Source organism: Microcaecilia unicolor, chromosome 13 (assembly GCF_901765095.1).
Source record: "Microcaecilia unicolor chromosome 13, aMicUni1.1, whole genome shotgun sequence".
Taxonomy (NCBI): Eukaryota; Metazoa; Chordata; class Amphibia; order Gymnophiona; family Siphonopidae; genus Microcaecilia; species Microcaecilia unicolor.
The window spans coordinates 80,619,327-80,644,454 of NC_044043.1; the positions used below are offsets into that span (position 1 = coordinate 80,619,327).

Below are 25,128 nucleotides of genomic sequence, written 5' to 3' on the forward strand. Positions count from 1 at the left end.
GATCCTGATCTTTCTTTTGCCTTTTTCAGGACACAGACCATAGAAGTCTGCCTAGCACTGTCCTTATCTTCTAGCTATTGGAGTTGTTATGTATGGGATACAGACCATAGAGTCCACCTGGCGTTGTCCTTATGTTCCAACTACGGAAGTTACAGTCAAAGCCCTCTCCATCCCATCCTGATCTGTTTCACCATAAATGGGACACAGACCATAGAAGTCTGACCTGTTCCTCACAGCTAGAGTTGCCTTCGAAGCACCACTCAATGCATCAACATACATGTAGTCATTTCAGTTTTGGTTTTATACTTTTATCTTTCTAATTTGGGATCCTCTGTGTTCATCCTACACCTTTTTGAAATTCACCACCATTTTTGTCCCTACAAAGATGGCCAGGAAGCTAGCAGAATGAACTAACATACAGGTTGACATTCCTTCCCCTCATGACATTTTAAGTGATCAGGAGCAGGCTGCTTAACCCCTTGTGCTTCAGTTTAATTACCTGTAAACAGATTATTTGACTCCCCGTTATTTCACATCCCAGGCATTTGAGCAGTTGGAGCATGAAGCAAACTCTCAAAAGACAAGCCTTCATTTGCATAATTCCATTATCAGCTTGATCAGTATTTTACCAGTTTCAGCACACAAGAATGATTATTTCAAAGCAAACAGCAAGGATGGTGCTGAAAGCTGGATTTGAATGCAGGTAACAAGATAGGCTTGTCTTGGAAATGTTGCCCACATATAATAGCTGTTGGCTAGTACAAATGACAACAAGCTTTCAAGGGCAAGTGTCCATTTTGTTCTGCGATGTTGGATAGGATTCAAAAGTGTTAAACTTAGGAAAATATATCAAAACCGTGCAGCATGCAATGAGATGGGCTGTAAATTCTAACATCTCAGGTTTCTCAGCCTAAAGAAGACCCACAACTCAAAAGTAGGGTCAAAGAATGGAAGGGTTTTCATTTTGGTTGTCTACTGCTTTTTATTTCTTGCTTTTACGATTTAGATTATTTTTAAGTTGCAGGAATCAGTTCAAACAAGAATTGTCATTTTGGATTGAAAGTGAAAAGAAGCAAAACACATGTTGATGTTTCCAAAGTCATTTTAAATGACAGCACATGTCTATTCGAGGGTTACACTCCATGCACCGATATTTAAACTCCATGGTCAGTATTATGGGTACTTTAAAACTTCTAAGGGGCTCCTTTGCTAAAGTTTAGCATGCACTTATGGAACTAGGGTGCATTAAGAGCCACATTCTGTATACCACACCTACAAAATTGGAGCCCAAAAATATACCTAAGAGTTTACTTTATAGAAACTAAATTTTGGTACAGTTTATAAAATACACTGAACGCCTATCCACATGACTAAATTTAGTCATGGGCAGTTATGCCAAGTAAAACTTGGTGTAAATGCTGATGTCTAATGTAGGCGTGGATAGGGTGTATTATATTTGTTTATTTATTTATTTATTTTATACATTTATACCCCACATTTTCCCATTAGATGCAGGCTCAATGTGGTTTACACAAAACTGTAGGGAAGGCTACATTACAGAAAAGTACAATTAAACAGTGTAAAAGTAAGATAGCAAACATATAGGCATCATTTCAACAACAATATGTAAAAGATAATCTAAGATAATAATTAGTGTCCATGAATCTTGTTGAAACCAGGAGTTAATCAGATTATGTTGAACCTCGAGAATAAGCCTTCTTGGACAGGACGGACTTCAATAATTTTCTAAAATTTAGGTAGTTCTGAGTTGATTTTACTGATTTGGGTAAAGCATTCCACAGTTGAGTACCTATGAAGGAGAAGTTGGAGGCATAGGTAGATTTATATAACAATGTGCATAGATTTTAGAAATACCCATGATCCGTCCATTCCACACCCATGGCCACACACCCTTTTCAGCGCCTTAGAATTTACATGCATCACTTTGCAGAATGCGTTTAGATAGTTGTGTGTGCAAATTCTAATTAATGCCAATTAGTGTCAATAATTGCTTGTTAATTGGCAATTATCAGTGCTGATTGACTTGTTAGCTAATTATGTTGCATGTGCAAATCCAGACTTCGACTGAATTTGCACATACAACTTATGTCATGCTATATAGAATCCTGGGGTAAATGCTAAGAAGCCTATTCAGTACCAAGCCATTCCCAGCTACTGACATTACACATAGCAGTATAAAACGGTCATTGTAAATTACCTGGGTACCACTAATATTCAACCCTGGGACCCAGGTAGCCGTCTTAATTTGTTTGACTAACATAATAAGAACATAAGCAATGCCATATTGGGACAGACCGAAGGTTCATCAAGCCCAATGTCTTGTTTCCAACGGTGGCCAATTCAGGTCACAAGTACCTGGCAAGATCCCAGAACAGTAAAACCGATTTTACGCTGCTTATCCTAGAATATGTAGTGGATTTTCCCAAGACCATCTTAATATTGGCTTATAGGTGTGTTTTTTTTAGGAAATTATCCAAATCTTTTTCAAACCTTGCTAAGCTAACTGTCTTTACCACATTCTCTGACAATGAATTCCAGATCCAGAGTTTAATTACTCGTTGAGTGAAGAAATATTTTCTCCAATTCATTTTAAAGTTACTACTGTGCACGCCCCCTAGTCCTAGTATTTTTAGAAAGAGTAAACATCAACATGTTCCTCTCCCCTCAGCCGTCTCTTCTCCAAACTGAAAAAATAGCCATCACCACAAACCCCAACAGTGGGAATTGAACCCACAACCCTTGCATAGTATACAGGTAACACAGCCTTAAGCCCTATATTGGTGGTACTCAGATAGGTTCTGGCTCCTTCTTGGTTCTCTTCCTGGAACACCCCGGCACTATTTGTATACAGCCCCATTTTAGATAGGTTGCAGAAGTAGGAATTGAGACATGCAGGTAACGAGTGTCTCAAGTTTCACAAACCCAACAAGCATCCATTTCACCTGTATTTTAGAAGAGGCAACAGATTCAGTGGTCCAGAAACTTCCCCAAGATGATCCCTGTCTCTTAAACTCCTCATCAAACGAGCCAAGGCACTCACTGCAGCTAAATCTGGCAATCGCAAGCCCACCTTAAGACCACTTTTACATCTCACTTCAGTTTATAGTTCCCTTTTCCAGTTTCTCCTACCAGGTTTAGAGTAACTGTGCGGTAAGACTTGTTTGGAGGATTATAACTCCCTCAAAACTCTATAGCACCCCTGACATAGGGTCAAATGACAATCTCAGTTGAAATAAACCTTTCTGGCAGTCACTTAGTCAAAAGGCTTATGCTGCTGTTTCACTTTAGCTACACTGCAGCTTTCCTGACATCATGCCCTTGACTTTCTAATTTGGATTTCTCCTTCAATTTAACCTTTCCAAATCAGAGCCAACACCCCTCACTAGTCAGCAAAAAAAAAAAAAATCAACAAACAAAGCAACTGTTTTGTCTTTTGCTGAGATTTTCAGGCAGTACAACACTATGACATGCCTTTGTGTGATCCAACCCTACATCTCTGCCACTGTTCCCTTCTTTTATGCTCTGGCAAGCACCTCCTTTTCCAGCCCCACCTTTCCTGGTTGCCTTGGAAACCGCCTCCGCCTGTCTTATGTTCCTAGTTGCTGGAAAATCTGACTTTGTAATACTGGCTTTTTTTTCTTTCTTTCCCAGTGATGGTATGTATATATCCTCTCGATATTAGACACAATTAACACTAGTTTTAGGCTTTTAATGCATGCTCATTGCCATTTAACATGTGTTAAATGCTATAAAACAATTTAGTAAATAGCCTCTTTAGATTCTAATTTATCTTGAGCTAGGGTTTGGAAAGATATACAATAAAATCCAAACAATATCATTATTCCTTTATCTATGTTTCATTTTTCCAGCTCTCTGCTCAGAAACCTCAGTTTTAATTTCTTAAGTTTTTAGTCTCCAATTTTAAAATCTTTAAAATTTTGCCACGTCAAACTACATATGAATTGAAATCCAATCTGGTTCCAAGACATGGTTTTCATCCAGAAACACGTTGCCTCAGCTGTCCATAAATTAAGGTTGTTATTTTAGAAACATTCCTACCTGTAGCTTAGAAATGTCTGGAGAGGCCTAACATAGTAACATAGTAGATGACGGCAGAAAAAGACCTGCACGGTCCATCCAGTCTGCCCAACAAGACAAACTCATATGGGCTAGTTTTTCTGTATATCTTACCTTGATTTGTAACTGTCATTTTCAGGGCACAGACCGTACAAGTCTTCCCAGCACTATCCCCGCCTCCCAACCACCAGCTCCGCCTCCCACCACCGGCTCTGGCACAGACCGTATAAGTCTGCCCAGCACTATCCCCGCCTCACAACACCAGCTCTGGCATTTAAACACAGGGATCATCCACACAAGGGGAAACTCAGAACAACTAGATGGCCAGGAGGCGTGGAGAGGATGTGGAAAGGGAGTGGTCTGAATTAGTTCAGAATACAGGTATGTATTCTCTTTTTTTATATAGGAAATTTATGCAGTGTTCTCAAGGGGGCCGATCCACAGCGGGAGATTTAGGGCCTGCCCCTAGTCCACCCCAGCCCCACCTCAGTTCTGCCTTGCCCCGCCCATTGTTCCACCCAGCTTCACCCACAACCCTGCTCATTTCTATGCTCATCCTGACCTATTGCTCTGCCTCAGCACAGTTGATTCATGGCCATCAGCTACAGGAGTGGTCTCCCCGTCCAGCAGCAGCAGGACACGCTTTCATAAAACATCTTCTCCTGCTGCTGTGGGATGTGGGATCAGCAGTAGCAGGAGATGGTGCTTTATGAAGGCACTTCCTGCTGTCCCTGGACGGGGAAGCCACTCGACGGGAGATCCCCATTTCTTGGCAGGAAATGACCCACAAAAGTGGGAGTATCCCACTTTGGCAGGTCTGTTTATGTCTGTATGAGTAAACATAGATGTTGGTGTTAACACCTGCTCTGAGGCACATCTAAAGGCATGCTGTGAGGCAGCTGTAAACACCAATAGCCAGGTTCCACATGATGCCAGCTGTCCAAAACCCCTGATCAAGACTTCATCCAATGCCAGCTTCCATTCCCAGCAGCACCCTTTACCCTCTCCCTCAGCCCATATGTGGAAGCCTGAACTCTAGCAACAATACTGAAATATTTCTGCTAGGAAGTTTCAAAATCAATTTTGAAGAGCAAGAGACATAAGGCAGAAGTGATTGGGTATCATTCCTGATCAACTAGACACCAGAGATTCCTGGTTAAGCCTGAGAACAGGGTCAACTATTAGATTGTAAGCTCATTGAGCAGGGACTGTCTTTCTTCTATGTTTGTGCAGCGCTGTGTACGCTTTGCAGCACTATAAAAATGCTAAATAGTAGGAGGAGGAGGAGGTGGGTGGTGGGGGATGTGGAACTTTGAACGACCTGGCAGAGGAGAAGAGGGTTAACTTGGGGAACATTGCCACATCTCAGATTTTTGCCTCACACGGGGCACCTCCCCCAGAGGGGGAGGAGGCACATAGGAGTTGAGTTGAATGCCATATGGGGGGTAGTTGTCAGAGGGTCGAGTGTTGTTGGGGGGTAGTTATTTGGGGGAGCAGTTGAGTACCACAGTTGGCATCAGAGTGGGGGCCACCTTTTGGGGATGGACCACACTGCTGTTTCCAGAGGGAGCAGCAATTTTAGGTAGCTGCTTCCATATCTATGTGTATTTGGGCAGAAGGGAGGGGAGTATCTTTTTTTTCCCCTCATGTAGTTTCTAAAATTGCTGCTCCCTCTGCACATGTAGGGGCTTGGAAGTGCAGCTGTGCTCCCGTTTTACAAGAGACTCGATGTTTGCAGAACCTCTTGTAAAATAGTGTTGGACGGTTTCCTAAAGGAAAAGTCCATAGACCATTATTAAATTGACTTGGGAAAATCCACTGCTTATTTCTGGGATAAGCATCATAAAATGTATTGTGCTTTTCTGGCATCTTGCCAGGTATTTGTGACCAGTATTGGCCACTGTTGGAAACAGGATACTGGGCTTGATGGACCCTTGGTCTGTCCCAGTGTGGCAATACTTATGTACTTATGTAATTCCGCACATCCTGACTCACACGTGTGAATTCCCCTCTCTACATTCTGTTTAAAATCTGTCTCTAAATATTATGTCGGCCTTTTCTAAATTTCGTATTACAATTTTGTTTAGTGTACAAAAGTTTAGCACTGTCTGTACCCAGATAGTGGTAGAATCATTCACTTCTAGGACATTTCTATGGTTGCTTACGTTTGTTATCTGATTTAAAGCAGGCAGTATTGTTTGCAGTTCTCAGGCCTGCCAGAGGCAATGTTATTCCCTCTTGCACAGCAACTGTTAGGTCAATATTCAGCCAGTACCAGCCATCATTTTTTAAAGCACTGACTGCTGCTGGCTAAATTAGACCTGGATATTTAGTGTAGGGTCATGTCTGGGTCCTGGCTGGAGCTTATGTGGATGATGTCCAGTATTCAGTGCCAGTATCTGCATACCTAACTGGACAAAGATAGGACTGTTCTTGATGGGGCCGATATTCAGACCACAGGAGGTAACCAGGTTGCCTCCCGTGGTCGGCACTCAGCCCGGATATTCAATGCTGGGCCATTTCCGGTGACCGGCATTGAATATTCGGTTTCTTTTTGGCCAGTTTCAACTTAACCGGCCAAGTCAATATTCAGCGCAGGCTGGTCAAGGCAAAACCAGCCAAAGATAGGCCTGCTATTCTGGCGGCCTAATCTGGCCACCAAAAGTAGCCGATGATGCGCTGAATAGCCAGTTATATCATGTGATATTACCGGTTATCCGCTAAGCGCTAACCAGCAGTATTCAGTAGAAGATAGCCAGATGTCTCCCACTGAATATTGCCGGATAACCAGTTAAGAATCTAGTCCTAAGTGACATTGGTGCATGCTTTATAGAATATTGCCTGGCACTTACATATGTTACATAAGTACATAAGTAATGCCACACTGGGAAAAGACCAAGGGTCCATCGAGCCCAGCATCCTGTCCACAACAGCGGCCAATCCAGGCCAAGGGCACCTGGCGAGATTCCCAAACGTACAAATATTCTATACATGTTATTCCTGGAATTGTGGATTTTTCCCAAGTCCATTTAGTAGTGGTTTATGGACTTGTCCTTTAGGAAACCGTCTAAACCCTTTTTAAACTCTGCCAAGCTAACCGCCTTCACCAGGTTCTCCGGCAACGAATTCCAGAGTATAATTATGCGTTGGGTGAAGAAAAGTTTTCTCCGATTTGTTTTACATTTACTACACTGTTAGTGTCAATTATTAGCACCTCTGACGCGTATAAGTATTAGCATTCTGTAAAATTATGCATGCATTTAGCGCCAAGTTATAGAATGAAGGGGCTAGACTTTTGGATTTAAAACTTTCCTTGCTCTGACCCTTAGTCTTATCTCACAAGGTGCATAAACTTAGGCTCAATAAAGGGGACAGGGCCAAGGAAAGGGAATGAAGTTAGGAATTCACTTCTGATTTCCAGTGATAGTCACCTTAGGCACATTAACTTAGATGAGTTGGTAGCAGGCCTATTTATAGATGCCTCAGGCTCCCTGTATAAAAGGCTTAGGGAGGCTGAGCCTCCCCAGCCCCAACTGTGACATTTCACTCTCTCTTGCTGTCAGAACTGCCAGGCCTGCTGCCTTCCCAGGACTGAAGCAGCTGTAGCAATTGTAAAAGTAACAGGAAAATGTGTGGTACCATTTCACTGCGTGTACTACTGCTGGCTCTGCTGGTCCCGCCTCGTCTGATATACTTCCTGTGTCAGGGAGATGGGATTGACAGAGCTGGCAGTGGTGCACGCAACGAAATGGTCCTGTGTGTTTTTCTGTTGTTTTTACCACTGTCACTACCTACCCAGGAAGGCATCAAGAGAATGAATGGGAGAAAAGGAATGATATGGGGAGGAGGAAGAGACACAGAGAAAGGGCCATGCTGGATAGGAGATTTGTAGTATGGAGTGTTGCCACGATTTGGGTTTCTGTCAGGTACTTGTGACCTTGCTTGGCCACTATTTGGAAAACAGGATACTGGGCTAGATAGACCATTGGTCTGACCCAGTATGGCTACTCTTATGTTCTTATGTAAGTGCCATTTAACCGGCCAGGAGTTATTCCTGGCCAGTTAAATGGTTTTAAATATCAGGGAATTTGTGTTTTCAAATTCTTGCACCTACTTTTCACAATTTAACCACCATATTTTGCACCTGCAAGTTATGCGGGTTAAACACTTTTCACAGGTACCAACCATAACAGATTTTTAAGGGAAAACATTGCAACAAAAGAAAATTCAAAATAGCGGCTTTATAATATTGATCATTGTTGTTATTTCCAGTATATACAGTGCTTAGAAAAAGTCTTTGAAGCCCCAAAGAGATGGCCTGTGTTTTCACATAATTAATACTCAAAACATGATTAGATCCTATCAAAACCCTCATAAGAGAGAAAGATAAACCCACTGAATAAAAAAATAAACTCAACTTAATGAAGCCAGATGTTATTCAATTGGGGGCCACCTTTTTTTTAAGGTTTCCTTGCAAATCTGTAGTTAAATACCAATCCATAAAGTATGTTTTCTTTGAACCTGTCCAACGGACAACTAAGAACAAGTCATTGGAGGGGTATAAATCTGACTCTTGATAATTTAAAATAAGAATCGGGCAGGGAAGTCAATATTGCCATTTCTTTAGTTAATTTTCTTTGCTAATTTAAAATTCCATTGTGTAACATTTTGAATCCGGTTTTGAGGACTTGAGTAAATATGACGGACAATTGCCTGAAATTGTAATTTGGTAAAAAATTGGAGTCTGTATTTTACTTTTCTGTACAAGTATATACTTGAATGTAAATAAAATGTTATACATAAATAAATTTTAAAAAAATTCAGCAAAAAGGATATATTTTGATTATTTAATCTAAAAAAAGATTCAATGATAAGCAACATTGCATGAGAAAGTATGTGAACCATTCGTTCAGTAACAGTTAAGTACCTCCTTAAGTGCCAACAATTTAAATAAACATTTCCTGTAAATGTTGATCAGTCTCTTCATCACCTTGGAAGAATTTTCCTAATCTTCCATTCTGAACTCTTTTAAATCTGTGATATTTGAGGGCTTTATTGCATAAAACAATTGCAAAAACAATTCACGATCACCTAAACTTCAGAAAATCACTAAAAACCAACCTCTTCAAAAAGGCCTACCCTACAGATCCAAGATAAATCCCTACACCTGGCTACACAACAAAACCAATGGTGGTACTGGACAATAAACAACCTCCCTCCCTCTGACCCTCATGGTGCCTGAAATACACCTACCTTATTCGAACACAACATAACCTTGTATTTGTTCTCTACCGGACTTGGCAAACGCCGTTACTGTACTGTGTAAGCCACATTGAGCCTGCAAATAGGTGGGAAAATGTGGGGTACAAATGTAACAAATAAATAAATAAAATAAACAGCTCTCTTCAAGTCTTGCGACAATATTTCAATAGGGTTTAAGTCAGGACCTTGAGTTGGCCAATCCAACATGAAAGATCTCTTCTTCTTCAGCCATTCTATAATAAATTTACTTGACTGTTTAGGATCATTGTCTTTCTGCTAGACCCACTTTCAGCTGAGCTTCAGCTTATGGGCATTCTCCCCTAGGATTTTATGATATATAGGATAATTCGTTGTTCCGGGTGCAGAAAAGTAGCCCTACACCATGTTACTTTCACCAACATGCATCATAGTCAGGATGAGGTTCCTACTTTGGAAGACAGTGTTTGGTTTTCACCAAACAAATCATAAGTGCTGTGTTGGCATTGACGTGCAGCTTAGTAAACAGGGGGATTGGTTTGGAACAGACTTGCTATTGAAGACACATGTAAGTACTAATGTTCCTTTCTTTGCCCTGCACCTTCGGTATGAAATGACAGCTACAAAAAATTCTGGACTTTCTGTCTGATTTTTTTTTTATACAAGTTATGATTTCCTCTGGCCTTCTACCACTGTAATTTTTCTTTCATTGCTAGGGTAGTACAGTACCAGCTTCCAAAATTTCATGGCGATTTCAGAAATACTCCAGTTTGTCGCACCATATGGCTTTCCTAAACCAATTAAAATCACATTTGCTTCGGAAATACAAAGGGGATGGATGAGGTTTTGAATTCCACTTTTATTTTTAATAATGTTGAATTTTTGGCTCCATGATAATAAGCTGATTGCGGCGTTGATTCCATTATAAATTCCTATTAATATCTAGTCTTCTTTTTCGTACTTTCCATTGCTCTTGAATTCTCTTCCACTTCATCATAGGACTGAATTGACCTTTTCGAGATTTAAGTCAGCCTTAAAGACCTACCTATTTGAACAGGCTTATCCCATTTACTGGCACTCTAAAAAGGACTGAAACATGCAGGTGGCAGCTACGGAGATGGACTGACATCTGTAGCATTGCTTTATTGCTTTGCTTTTTCTATTCTGCTACTATTGGTACCGGTGTTCCTTTCTTGTTTATTGTGTTAACTTGTCATTTGTAAACCACCTTGTTATCTGGTAAAGGAAAGGTGGTATATAAAATTTAATATACCACACACCATATTTGCGGGATATAAGAACTAAATGGTATTGTATCAGACTGAATTGTATTGCAGTAAGAGGTGGACAGAGGAAATTCAAAGGATACAGGAGACTGAGAACTTCAAATACAAAGAGCAGCTGAGCGTGCTGTATCTATATGAGGAGCTAATCTGCAACACACAGTCTCCAGGGACAGAATTCATGGGACAGTACACAGGCCTGAGAAAGAACACACCTGGGATCTTTACTAATTGGAATTCACCCGATTTCTGAGGGAAAGAAAATGGCCTTGGAAGATGATAGTTACAAAATCTTTGTAAGGATGGTCTGTGAAAAACCTGCAAAAAAACTGTGAAATCCAATTTTAGGGGACGAAGGAGAGAGGGAATTCAAATGTCTAGGTTGGGACATGGAAAATTCCCACTGTATTTCCCAAAGGTTCTGCCAAACGCAGAGCCTCCTGTTCAAAACGTGTAATGACCTACAGGCAGGACTGGCTTAAGGGGTGAACCAGTGAGGCATTGGCTTGGGGCACTGAAACTCAAGAGCACAGAAAAACTACCTCATTGACTTGCCCTTCACAGCAGCAGGAATGTGTTCCTTTGCTCTCAGTGCTGTCCAGTTCTTTTACTTAAACTTTCTGCTGGCCCCATGGCCAGTTTTAAACAAGAGAGAAATATTATTTCCTGTTCTCATGAGAATACAGGAAATACTTACATAGTAACATCGTAAGTGACAGCAGGTAAACACCTGAATGGTCTATGCAGTCTGCCCAACAGTCACGCTCATTATCAATTCATGATTAAATCAATAATGAATGTGATATTATATACTTTATCATGAGTCTTTCATTGGCGTTTCTGGGACATAGACCGTAGACGTCCGCCTGGCTCAATCCTTATGTTCCATCTACTGGAGTTGAATCAAAGTATAGAACTGCAAGTAAACTTCCACATGTGTTGAAAGAATACCTCACTCGATAATCTAGTTTTTTTTTTAAGGAGGAAAAGGTCTCAAAAAACCTAGATGCCGAGACACATTGGTAAGTCATAAGACACACTGTAGGCTGAGCTCATCATACACCTAAGAAACCTCCTGTTGTACTCCGATTATGGTAACATATATGCATAACAAAAATGATGTGACTTAGCTTTAACTTATCCTTGTCAAACGTATCTTCAAGTGACTCCCAACGGAGACCTGTTTCGCTCCACCAGCTTTTTCAAGGTCCCGCTGTAGGAATACAAAACGAGACTGATAAAAACGTCTTGATTCCTCCCTTGAATAAGTGAGAAAGCGCGGGGTATAAATGTTACAATACAATACAATATCATATCTCCCCTGTCCTTTCTTTCAGGTTTTCCAGTCTCTTCTCATATGTCTTATGGCACAAGCCCTATATCATTTTTGTTGCCTTCCTCTGTACCTTCTAGTCTTTTTACATCCTTATCAAGATACAGCCTCCAAAACGGAACACAATACTCCAGGTGGGGCCTCACCAGCGACTTGTACAGGGGCATCAGCACCTCCTTTCTTCAGCTGGTTACTCCTCTCTCGATGCAGCCTAGCATCCTTCTGGCTACTGTTGTTTTCACCAGGGGCGTATCTGCGTGGGGCCACAGGGGCCTGGGCCCCCGCAGATTTCGCCCTGGACCCCCCTACCACAGACCCTCTCCACCTCCCCCTCCCTCCCGCCCGCCACCAACCCGTCGCCGATCTTTGCTGGCGGGGGACCCCAAGCCCCCGCCAGCCAAAGTCCTCTCGTCCGTGCAGGATGCAAGTTTCAACGCTTCCTGTTCTTCTGAGTCTGACGTCCTGCAAGTACAACGTGCAGAACGTCAGACTCAGAATTTGGAATTCAGTCTGACGTCCTGCGCGTTGTACGTGCAGGACGTCAGACTCAGAAGAACAGGAAGCGTTGAAACTTGCAGCGGCGCAGCCTGCATGGAAGAGAGGACCTCGGCTGGCAGGGGGTTGGGGTCCCCCGCCAGCAAAGGTAAGTGACAGCAGCAGGGGAGGGTGTCATTGGTGGCGAGGGGGGGGTCCGGAAATGGCGGGGGGGGGGGGATCGGTGGCGCCGGGGGGGGGGGGCTAAAATGTGCCCCCTCCCTCTGGCTCTGGCCCCCCCTACCGCCCGAGTCCAGATACGCCCCTGGTTTTCACTTTAAGGTCCTTGGACACCATCACCCCAAAGTCCCACTCCCCGTCTGTGCATATCAGCCTCTCACTTCCTGGGACATACTTCACCCTTGGGTTTCTAATCCCCAAATGCACCACTTTGCACTGTCCCTAATGGGCTCACAGTCTAAGTTACCATATTGTACCTGAATGTGACATTGTTAATTCAAATTGATGTGCAGAGATAATGTAGTAGAATACTCATAGAAACATAATTTGGGAGTCATCTGCTAGGTCCAGGAGACCTGACCTATTTGCTTTTTTTAACTTGGCTTTTATTAATTTTCTTCATTCAAAGCAACAATACTACTATGCATCATTAAATAAACCCCTAACAATAACGTCTGCATCCCCTCCCCTTCCCATATCATTCCCCGTCTCCTTCCCCCCCATTTTCTGTTACTGCCCTTCACTATTGTTGAAGTCATATCCATTCCTCATTAGCCCTCATTGCTTACAGATCAGTTATTTTATTTATTTATTTGTAGCATTTGGATCCCACATTTTCCCACCCATTTGCAGGCTCAATGTGGCTTACATTATGCCGCAATGGCGATCGCCATTTCCGGGTCGAGAATTACAAATGATGTTATCTTAAGGCACATACATGGTAAAATATGATACAATTTGATATTGCATAGAGGTTCCTGAGTGATAGAGTTAATTATAGCATAAGTTAATAATGATCTATGGACTTTTTCCTTTTTTTTTTTAAACCCCGCTAAGCTAACCACCTTTACACATTCTCTGGTAATGAATTCCAGAGTTTAATTACATGTCGAGTGAAGAAAAAGGTAAAGGCTTCATTGTGGGGCACAGCACCATCGCTGGCCTCAAAAAAACTCTGTTCGTCCAACTAATGTTTTGTCAAAGAATAATTTCAAATCCACGTGGCATACATATCATAAAATCTTATAGAGTTCACCAAACAACATGCAGGCAATAAAACCCAATAAAGTCCTCTTATCTTGAATAAGATGCAATTTTCAATCAGATCTCCATTCCCTCGCAAAAAAAACACCAATGCCAATTGCCAAAGTTTCACCCATGTGGACTGCATCAGTGCTCATGTGCTGCAAACTTTACTCTGCCAGCTAAGATGTCCATGAGTCAGTCACTGATGATAATGTGCCCCACAGTGAATCCTTAAAAGTATCATTTTGACAGCATCGAGGCACTGATGTCTTTCTTTTCTGTCTTCTCCGTTCTCCCTAATAAGTTATATTCATATTGGAAGTGCGTTTTTTTGTGGCAGTTTCATTTCCACTCTTACTTTGGTTGTACTCACTCTGCTGTTCCGCAGTATCTCTCCACACTCGTCCTTCCCGTGCACTCCACTCCATGGATAAATCCTTCTTATCTGTTCCCTTCTCCACTACTGCCAACTCCAGACTTCGCGCCTTCTGTCTCGCCGCACCCTACGCCTGGAATAAACTTCTTGAGCCCCTACGTCTTGCCCCTTCCTTGGCCACCTTTAAATCTAGACTGAAAGCCCACCTCTTTAACATTGCTTTTGACTTGTAACCATTTGCCTCCACCTACCCTCCTCCTTCCTGTACACAATAATTGATTTGATTTGCTTACTTTATTTTTTGTCTATTAGATTGTAAGCTCTTTGAGCAGGGACTGTCTTTCTTCTATGTTTGTGCAGCTCTGCGTATGCCTTGTAGCGCTATAGAAATACTAAATAGTAGTAGTAGGGTATTTGTTTATGGAGACTTAACTAGTCAACCTCTGCGTTCTTTTGGATTAACTGAATTCCTCCTAAGTTCAAGGTTATTCATGAATACCAGGTAACCAGGCCCCTGTTCCTTTTATTCTTTTCTCAGGTAAAGTTTTGCAGGCAGTCTTCATTGGAGCTGATCCAGTGAATCTTCAGAGCTAGAACTAACAGAGTGGCTTGACCTACGTAAGACGTATGCTCGTAAAATATGAATGTAGGTCTATTTGAACTTGCGTATTTTGAAAGCATAGACCACAGGGTTCATAGCTGAATTAGAATGAGACAAAAGAATGGTAAAATACATAACAGGGCGGAAGAAACGCATTTGAACTATAGGTGGGTAGAAATAATCCAGACAATTCATGAAGGACAAAGGTATCCAGCAAAGTGCGAACAGGAAGAGAATGAGGGCTAATGATTTTGCAGTTTTGTACTCTTTGCCATAAAATATCCCCTCAGCTCGTCTCTTTCTCAGGTTGATTGCATTTTTTTTCACCAGTTTCCGGATTTTGTAGAAGATTTCAATGTACAAAGTGAGCATTATTAAGAGAGGCAGGAGAACCCATCCAAAGAAACTGAAAAATACCATGTAATCCATTCTCATAACTGAAACGAACCCGCACTTCAATGTCTTAAAATGCCCCTCATCGTGTTCTGTTTTCCTGTTCCAGCCTAACATTGGCACCATTCCAAGTTCCCAATCCATCTCCTTTTGCTTCTCTTGTCCCCCAATGCTCCTTGCAGTTTGGGCCTTGTATGAATTAATATTGCTATATTATCCAAGTTTTGGCATTCCATTCTGTACCTGATGTCTTAGCATATTATTAACCGCAGTGACCTGCTTGTTCAGATATTGCGGTATATCGAGTAATTTCAATAAACATAAACATTATTCTAATTATGTCCGAGCTCTGTAAGCTTGTCCGTCTTTGAGACCATCACTAAACGCTGTGTCCAACTGGAAATTGTGAGATCATCTCTTTGCTTTCAGTGTGTTGCAAAATGGTCTCTTGCCGCTGCAAGACTCCTTTTAACCAATCTTTTCTGGTTGCATCATAAGCTTCTTGGCATATGTAGGGGAAACAGGTGTTTCTCAGACTTTCTCAGACGCACATATTTCACAAACACATCCAGAGTGAGACACGTTAGATTATAGTATCACATACAGAATCAGAAAAGGTGTACTGCGAGGTGAACACGCTTGCAGTAGAAATGAGAAATACACTCCTGTATAAAGTCGAATCCTGAATGATAAATTAAGAGTTGATATGTAAGAAAATGAGCCCTGGTTCCCAGTTTTAATCCATTAGTCACATGAGATTAATGCACAAAGTTTGGCACATTTCTAAGTGTTATAGTTTGAGCTTAATTTAGACGAAACCAGAATAAAAGCCTTCATTACCTTGCTGGAGTGCTTTAAGCTGCAGTCCTTATGTTTCATTATCAGAGTAGCCAAACATATCTTCAAATTGCCAATTAGATATCCATTTTAATTCTTTTTTTTTCTTTTGGTGCTCTGCCAAAAAACACTCCAAACAGTGGGCTGAGCTGAATTTGGAAATGTTTTCTTCTGGTATTATGAAGAAATCCCAAGAATATAGTTGGGTATAATGATACATATCTAGCATTTTCATAGTGTGCTGCTTGGCACGTAACATATGCCTTGAATACTGCTTTCTGAATGACTTAATAGCAAAGTTGCATATCCAAATTGGCAAATGGATTCTCTTACCTGGAGTCAGAAGTAACATTAGTGGAGAAATTGCAAAGGAAACAATTGTGCAGGAATGTTAAGACTATTTTAATATGGCTCAGCATTATTTAATATGGCAACTCACAGTTAGCACAGAAAGCAATTACTACCAATGCCCACATGCATTTTTTATTCACATCTTTGTAAGCCATGTTCTTCTCCTTAACATCCTGGGAGGCGTAAAACCCAATCTGCACCAACAGGGAGATCATAAGCACATAAGCACCGCCATACTGGGAAAAGACCAAGGGTCCATCAAGCCCAGCATCCTGTCTCCGACAGCGGCCAATGCAGGCTTCAAGAACCCGGCACCCCCCCCCCCCCCCCACCAAATAATAATAATTTTTTTTTGTTACATTTGTACCCCGTGCTTTCCCACTCATGGCAGGCTCAATGCGGCAGGCAATGGAGGGTTAAGTGACTTGCCCAGAGTCACAAGGAGCTGCCTGTGCCAGGAATTGAACTCAGTTCCCCAGGACCAAAGTCCACCACCCTAACCACTGGGCCACTCCTCCACTGTTGCTACTATTTGAGATTCTACATGGAATGTTGCTATTCCACTATCAACATTCCATGTAGAAGTCAGCCTTTGCAGCTCACCAATGTGGCTGCACAGGCTTCTGCGAGTCTGACATCCTGCACGTACATGCAGGACGTCAGACTCACAGAAGCAGAAGCCTGTGCAGCCTTCTACATGGAATGTTGCTAGTGGAATAGTAACATTCCATGTAGAATCTCCAATAGTATCTATTTTATTTTTGTTACATTTGTACCCTGCACTTTCCCACTCATGGCAGGCTCAATGCGGCTTACATGGGGCAATGGAAGGTTAAGTGACTTGCCCAGAGTCACAAGGAGCTGCCTGTGCCAGGAATCGAACTCAGTTCCTCAGGACCAAAGTCTACCACCCTAACCATTAGGCCACTCCTCCACTCAAATTTAATAATGTTCAATGGACTTTTCCTTCATGAATCTGTCCAAACCCCCCTTAAACTCCGTAAGGCCAGCTGCTGCCACTACATTCTCCGGCAACGAGTTCCAGGGTCCAACTGAACGCTGAGTAAAGAAAAACTTTCTCCTGTTTGTTTTAAATCTACCATATTCTAGCTTCATCTTGTGTCCCCTGGTTCTATTGTTGTTTGAAAGTGTAAACAAACGCTTCACATCTGTCCTCTCTACTCCACTCATTATCTTGTAGACTTCTATCATATCACCCTTCAGCCGCTTTTTCTCCAAGCTGAAGAGCCCTAACCAGCTCAGCCTTTCCTTTTAAGGAAGTAGTTCCATCCCTTTTATCATTTTTGTCGCCCTTCTCTGCACCTTCTCCAATTTCTTTATATCTTTTTTGAGATGCAGGCAACCAGAATTGGACCCTGAGAGGCCCTTTTACTAAGACATGTAGACGCCTATGCACATCCAACACACATCAAATTGGCACTACAGCCCGGCTACCGCATGCCCTGGTTGGTAATTCCATTTTTGGCATGCATCTGAAACATATGTTAGAAAATATTTTCTATTTTTTACCGTGTGACGCTTAACCAGCAGTAATCAACAATTTACACCCATTGAACGCTTACCGCCTGGTTAGCATATGAGACTTTATCGCTAAGTCAATGGGTGGCAGTAAGGTCTCCGGCCAAAAATGGGTGCACGCTGGTTTTAATTTTGCTGCACGTCCATTTACTGGCACAAAAAAATGCCTTCTTTTCCAGGCGAGCTGAGAAAATTAACCAGCGCATATCCAAAACACGTGCCTACACCAGCACAGACCTCTTTTAGGCACAACTTAGTAAAAGGGTCCTTGATATTCTTAAATGATGTCTTAATTATTTATTTGGATAATATCTTTCGTAAATCAAAGCATATCACACAAAGATTCAATCTTTACAACTCTAACCAACCACAAATCTCTATCCCATAAAAAAGGGAGCATAATTAACCCAACCCAATACATCCACATACTAAACCAAGTTTTAATTACCCTGAAGCTCAAAATACAAAGACAACATTCTATAAAAAGACACATTTGAACACACTTCCAAAATCATATATCACTTACCTCTACTGAAATGACTAGTTGTTACAAATTCTATACCTTTGGCTCCAAATGAACAAATGAATTCTGTCCAACACACGTTAGTTTCACATGGGCAGGAACCTCTACCAATAAATGCTGGGAAGAACAGGTGGATCAACACTTCACAAGAGAGTGCAGTATAACTAGTGTCCTGATATGGTAAATCTATACAAAACAACCTGTGACACTAGAAAAAAATGGCTAATCCACTATGTTTTTTTAAAAAGGAGAGAATCCCTCGGAAACCTAACAGACATAAAGGCCTAGGTTTACAACAGGTGTTGCTCAATGCATATGACCCGTTGGTAAGTTTCTATCATCGGGATTCAAGTATTCTCCTTATTTTTTGATTTTACAGAGTGCTCAGTGCTACACTTCAAGTGATATTTTTTAAACTTTTTAAGACTTGAATCTGGACAGGCTTACAGGAAATCGCCATTTTGTCTGAGAAATTCAAACCTGAAAGAAAAGAGAGCTGAAAAGCAACATCCGGTCCCTGAGGAAGCCACGCTAAGTTGAAATAGTGGCGCCATTGGACCTAAGTTAAGTGTTGCTTTTCATATGTATTGGCGCTTTCCTTTAAGCTTGTAGGGAGTGTATTGGACTATTGCAATATTTTATAAGTGGGTTTGATGAATATTTTGTTACTGAAATTTCAAATATCTCAAAATGTATTAAGGTGTCCTGGAATAGTGGAATGGCTCCTTACTTAGACAGTTGCATTGCTTATCAAAATGGAAAAGTTATGTTTTTAAATTGCTTTGGATGACATTTAAAGCTGTGCGTGATGATCGGCCATGGTTGCTGGCATCTTCATAAGCACAGCATGTGCCTATGCATCCTCTTTGGTCCACCTCTAGAGGTTTTTTGACGCTTCCTAATTCAGCTGTTATGAGGAAAGAGATATGGAGAAAAAGAGCATTTAGGATAATAGCTCTATTGGAGTGGAATAAACTGCCTGATGAACAGGGGGGAAAAGCTGGATCTGTAGTTTATTGTTAAAATTCTGTATGGAATGGCTCCAGTATATTTATGTCAGGGAAAAGTCTGAGATCAGAATCTGAAATATGGCTAGCATTGCCAAGTTTTTCTATAATTCATTTACAAACTACAGTGAAATCACTGCTGTTTTCTTGATGTTATGTTAACTGGGGGTTTTAATGTTTTATGTTTGTACACCATTTTGACTGGCATTTTGCAATGCCAAGGAGAGGGTATATATTTTTGAATATATATATATACTAGCCGTTGAGCCCGTTAAAACAGGCTATTATTGGAATGGGGGTTTTCCAAGGCCCCCCCCCCCCGAGGTTGCCGCTGCCCCCTCCCCCTCGAGGTCGCCGCTACCGGTACCCCCCCCCCCCCCCGGAGTCGCCGCCACCCCTCCACCCGGCCTGGGCCCTCAGTTCACTATTAATTCAACTTACATCGCCGCAGCACACAGATCAGCTGAGCTCCCGTCGGCCTGGCCTTCCTTCTCTGCCTGTGTCCCGCCCTCGTGTGACGTACCATCGGCGAGGGCGGGACATAGGCAGGGAAGGAAGGCCGACCGGAGCTCAGCTGATCTGCGTGCTGCAGTGATGTAAGTTGAATTAATTACGATCAGAGGGCCCGGGCCGGGTGGAGGGGTGGCGGTGGCGACTCGGGGGGGGGGGGGGTTTACCGGTGGCAGCGACCTCGGGGGTGAGTGCAGTTTCCTTCTCTGTCCCGCCCCCGTCATCACGTATTGACACAGGGGTGGGACAGAGAGGGAAGTCTCTACTGCGCATTTGCAAGTGAATTCGGTCACTCGCCATTTATACGTTTGATATATACATTATAGTACATTATAGGGGGCTGATATTCAGCTGGTGTGATGTAACCAGCTTTTACTGGGAGTTTTCCTAGTATCTAGTGGGGGAAAGGTATGATTCCTGAATTCTCCTGCACCATTAGCACCTGGGTTCAAAATAGCATAAATATTACTGCCTTATTTATGGAATTACCCCTTATATGCTCACCACTTTCTTGCTTATGAGTGGTAATGTTACTCTGTGATGTTAGTGGATATATCATGTACTGTTTGCTACATGCCCCAGACAAAATATATTGCTTATGAAAACACTTATGTATGAGAATTAAAAACAGTGCAAAAGTAAAATTAAATTTTACTGCAACAGATTGTCCACAATTCTTTCTGGAAGCTACTGAAACAATAGCACACTTTATTATTCCAAAGTCAGATAGCAATCAATTAATTTATTGCTGGGCATCCTGTTTGCTATCAGCACTAATTCCACTGACCATTGCTGCACAATCATTGATTATCAATTGATAGCAACTTTATCACAGGACAAATCAAATCCCAGGGACTTCTGGACTGTTCGTTGAAATAATAGCTGGTCTTCATCCCTCCAGAAACCATAAATTGCTCATCAGATGCCCTGGTACCCTACTCAGGGCAGCGGTCAGTTTGCAAATCATATCATGCCATTATCCAACGGAGTTGCTCAGAGACGGAAAGTGAATTTGTATATCGTGTTCCATGGCTTATTTGCTGTGCTTCTGTCTCATTATGGAAGCACCCAACTGCACTGCATTAGAGTAGCTACTGCCCTTGACTATCAACCATCAGACAAGTCTTATTTCTTGCCCGATCGCTTCTCATTAACTTTTCCTTTGTGATATGTATCTGTGTAGCTCCTGTTTTCGTGCTGTGCTATGTGAAAGAACTCAGGTTGTGTTCTTAGACATGCACTATTTATACCTTTTCACACTGCATTGGATGCCAAGATTTCTGTTCTTCCACATCTTCTGTACTGTCACTGTCGTAGGGGTCTGTCTGTTGTAAAGCTCTTGAACAGGGCAAACCATAAAGTGTAGCCACTCGCTACCCCCTATACATATCTTATGCCATTTCACATGATTATACATTCCTATTGATTAAGGCCAGTATGTATAAATTCCAGGAACCTGGTCACCGTGGCAACTAGAAATTACCTTCTGGAGTCTGGGATTTCCTTGCCTGCATATATATAATAATAATAATATTTTTTTTTTTACTGCTGCAGGAAAGGCTAAAGCGATTAGGGCTCTTCAGCTTGGAAAAGCGACAGATGAAGTGGTGGAGTGGCCAGGGTGGTGGACTCTGGTCCTGAGGAACTGAGTTCTAATTCCCACTTCAGGCACAGGCAGCTCCTTGTGACTCTGGACAAGTCACTTAACCCTCCATTGCCCCATGTAAGCCGCATTGAGCCTGCCATGAGTGGGAAAGTGCAGGGTCCAAATGTAACAAAAAAAAAAGATATGATTGAGGTCTACAAGATCTTGAGTGGTGTAGAACTAAACTGATTTTTTTTACTCATTCCAAAAGTACAAAGACTAAGGGACACTAGAGGAAGTTACATAGAAATACTTTTAAAACTTTTAAGTTCTGGAACTCTTTGCCAGAGGATGTGGTAACAGCGGTTAGCGTATCTGGGTTTAAAAATAGATTTGGACAAATTCCTGGAGGAAAAGTCTATAGCCATGATGGCGAACCTATGACACACGTGTCAGTACTGACACGCTTAGCCATTTTCGGTGACACGCGGCCGCATGTGGCCGCATACAGAGAAGCAGCGGCGTTCCCCGGGGCGGATCGCCGCTGCGTCCCCCCCCAGGTGCAGCGCGACCTCCCCCCCCCCGGTGCATGTTTACCCGCTGGGGGGGTGCCGTGTGCGCTCCTATTGGCTCCCTCCGAGTCCTCCGCTTGTTCCCTCCCTGCTGCTCCCTCTGCCCCGGCTCCTGCACGGCCGTTAGGGGATCTTTGACCTCACTTCCGGCCGGCGGAGCAGAGAGCAGCGGAATGCCGTGGGGGACGCATCTCTGGGGGCCCTGTGATCGCCATTACCACATAACCACAGCAACCATCATCCAATCTACTGTTCTGGGGTGTCGTGGATTTCTAATTGACCATCATTGCTGAGATAGGTGAGGGGGAGGCTGGGAGAGGCGAGGGCATGTGCTATGGGTGCCGTTTCCCGCCATTAGAAATAGCGGCAGCCATCTTAATTTACATAAGGTGGTCAGTTAGGCTAGTTAACCCCTAATTGCCTGCAGGGCTAACAGGCTATCTATAATTCTATCTTCTGTCACTGCCCCCCTGATGGAGAACCCAAAAAATAAAAACCAAGGTTAAGTAAAGGAAGTGGTAGTAGCAGTAGCCGACCCTTTCAAGAGACATGGACCGAGATGTATGGCATTATAGAAAAAAATGGCAGATCATTTTGCGTTCTATGTACTGAAACGGTAGTAAGCAGAACGTGGAATATAAATAGACATTTTGAAACTAATCATTCCCAGCTCTTGAAAAAAAGTGAGGATGAAAGGAAGGAATACATTTCCAGGCAGCTACACTTTTATAAGTGCCAATCTAAGTCCATCCTTAAATTTGTAAAAGGTTCTACAAATTTAACATCTGCAAGTTTGAGCATTGCTCACTCCATAGCTCAGCATGGAAAAGCACTCAGTGAGGGAGAATTTATTAAAGAAACTCTCCTAAGATGTGCACCAGTTCTATTTCACGATATGCAGAATAAAGATGCAATTATTAAGAGAATATCTGAGTTACCAGGAAATTTGGAGTGCCTGGATCCGATTACCAGACACTTTTAGCACCCTGAAAAATATAGCAATGGCTTTACTCACAATTTTTCCCTCTACGTAGTTTTGTGAAACCTTATTCTCAGCGTTAAATAATATCAAAACCAACAAAAGAAACAGATTGAAAGATGAAGTTAGTAGTGCTTGCTTGGGCTTGAAGTGTACAAAATACCAACCTTCAATTGAAGATTTAGCCAATGAAATTCAGCAACAAAAAAGTCACTAATAGGCAGATTAGTTAAAGAATTCCCCCTCCCCCTCACTTATCTTAGTTCACGGCACCCCACACAAGTTAAATAATATCAAGACCAACAAAAGAAACCGACTGACAGATGAACAAAGAAGTCACTAAGCAGGTAAGTTAAATAAATAGGTTTTGGTTTATTAAATACCGTTATATATTACAATTATACATTTTTGTTATTTAAACTATAAATATCGCGAAATTATGGTTTTTTTCTCGAAGTGACACACCACCCGAGTTATGCTCGGTTTTTTGGCGAATTTTGACACACCATGCTCAAAAGGTTGCCCATCACTGGTCTATAGTTTGCTATTGAGGCAGACATGGGAAGCAACTGCTTGCCCTGGGATTTGTAGTATGGAGTGTTGCCACAATTTGGGTTTCTGCCAAGTACTTGTGACCTGGCTTGGCCACTGATTGGAAAACAGGATACTGGGCTAGATAGACCATTGGTCTGACCCAGTATGGCTACTCTTATGTTCTTACTGTCCTGTTCTCTGCACTATGTGACTCTCTGTGAGTTTCAGCTAAGTGATGCAAAAGCTCCAGTGTATATTCTGGGGATCCTATGCTGATCTTGCAAGATACTGAGAGACGCTGAGAGACAAACGCAGGAGTTCCTGAATCATGTGGCTCAGGGCAGTGGCGTTCCTAGGGGGGGCGGTGGGTGCGGTCCGCCCCGGGTGCACGCTGCCGGGGGGGTGGGGGTGCCGCACACGCCTGTCCTCCGTTGTTCCATGCTTCTTCTCTGCCCCAGAACAGGTTACTTCCTGTTCCGGGGCAGAGAAGAAGCATGGAACAACAGAGGACAGGCGTGCGCAGCACCCCCCCCCCCCCCCCCGGCGGCGTGCACCCGACGGGGGGGGGGGGGTTTCCTTCACGGGGGTGTCCTTTCGCCGGGGGTGGGTCCGCGCTGCATCGGGGGGGGGGCGCTGCACCCGGGGGTTACAGAGAACAACATGGTAAGAGAACAAAAAGATCCTGCTCCTTGGCAGCAGATGAACAGACCTGGTTGGGAGAGGAGGATGAGAGTGCTTGCCTAGCTACCTGTAAGAAGCCACTAGATGGGAAGAAATTTAGACGCCTACGTGGAAGGAGGGGGAGTACAGATTCCTAGATAGTGAGAGTAGGCTGGGGGGGGGGAGGGAGGAAGGTACTAGTAGGTAAGAGAGGGAGAGACTTGATGACAAGCTGGCAGAGAATGAGAAAACCTGCTGGGAGCAGGGGCGTAGCCAGACACCCAACTTTGAGTGGGCCTGGACCCAAAATGGGTGGGCAGAAGAACCCTTCCCTGTCCCACAGGTGATTCGGTCTCTCCTTGTGTCACCTGCGTGCCATCTGCTATTTACAAGGTATGCAGGAGGGACAGTTGTTGGGAGTTTTCAGCTGGTGGGGCTTGGGAATCCCTGCCAGCCACACCATAGGTGTGCTGCTACTGGGTGGGCCTCAGCCACTGGCTGGGAGAATAAGAGAGAGAGAGAGAGAGAGAGAGAGACTGGTTGGTGACAGGGTTGGGGGTTGCTGCTTTTGGTTTTCTCCCAGTGGCCTGTAGCAGTACACTAAAATCTAGATTCACTAAGCTTTCTTTTGTTTTGTGTGATTGTTTTTTTTTTCTTTACATAGAATAGGAAAACAGCCTTGGTTAATCAGGCTGTAAAGGATCTGCAGTAGAGTTCAGAGGGGATCTTTCTCCCCTTCTCCAACTCCATTCTTCAACTTTGTTGGCGACAGGTAGGAGAAAGAAAGGGAAGTTCTCATCCATTGGCTCCTAAGTTTGGGGGCTGGCTATCAAATTCAAAGAAAATTTGTCAAAGCCTGAGCTGTTCTCTCTTGGTTTTTAACAATGTAATCTAGGTTTGGATGGTGGTTAAAATATGAGATGTTCTAGTTATCTGCATTTATAATTCCTGGATAGCACTCTCCAAGGG

At 42.8% G+C, this 25,128-nt stretch overlaps 1 pseudogene; it reads right to left on the minus strand.

Annotated features, from left to right (window-relative positions):
• Positions 1-14,627: 14,627 nt before the first annotated feature.
• LOC115482409 lies at positions 14,628-15,206 on the minus strand (annotated as a pseudogene).
• Between the last annotated feature and the right edge of the window lie 9,922 nt (positions 15,207-25,128).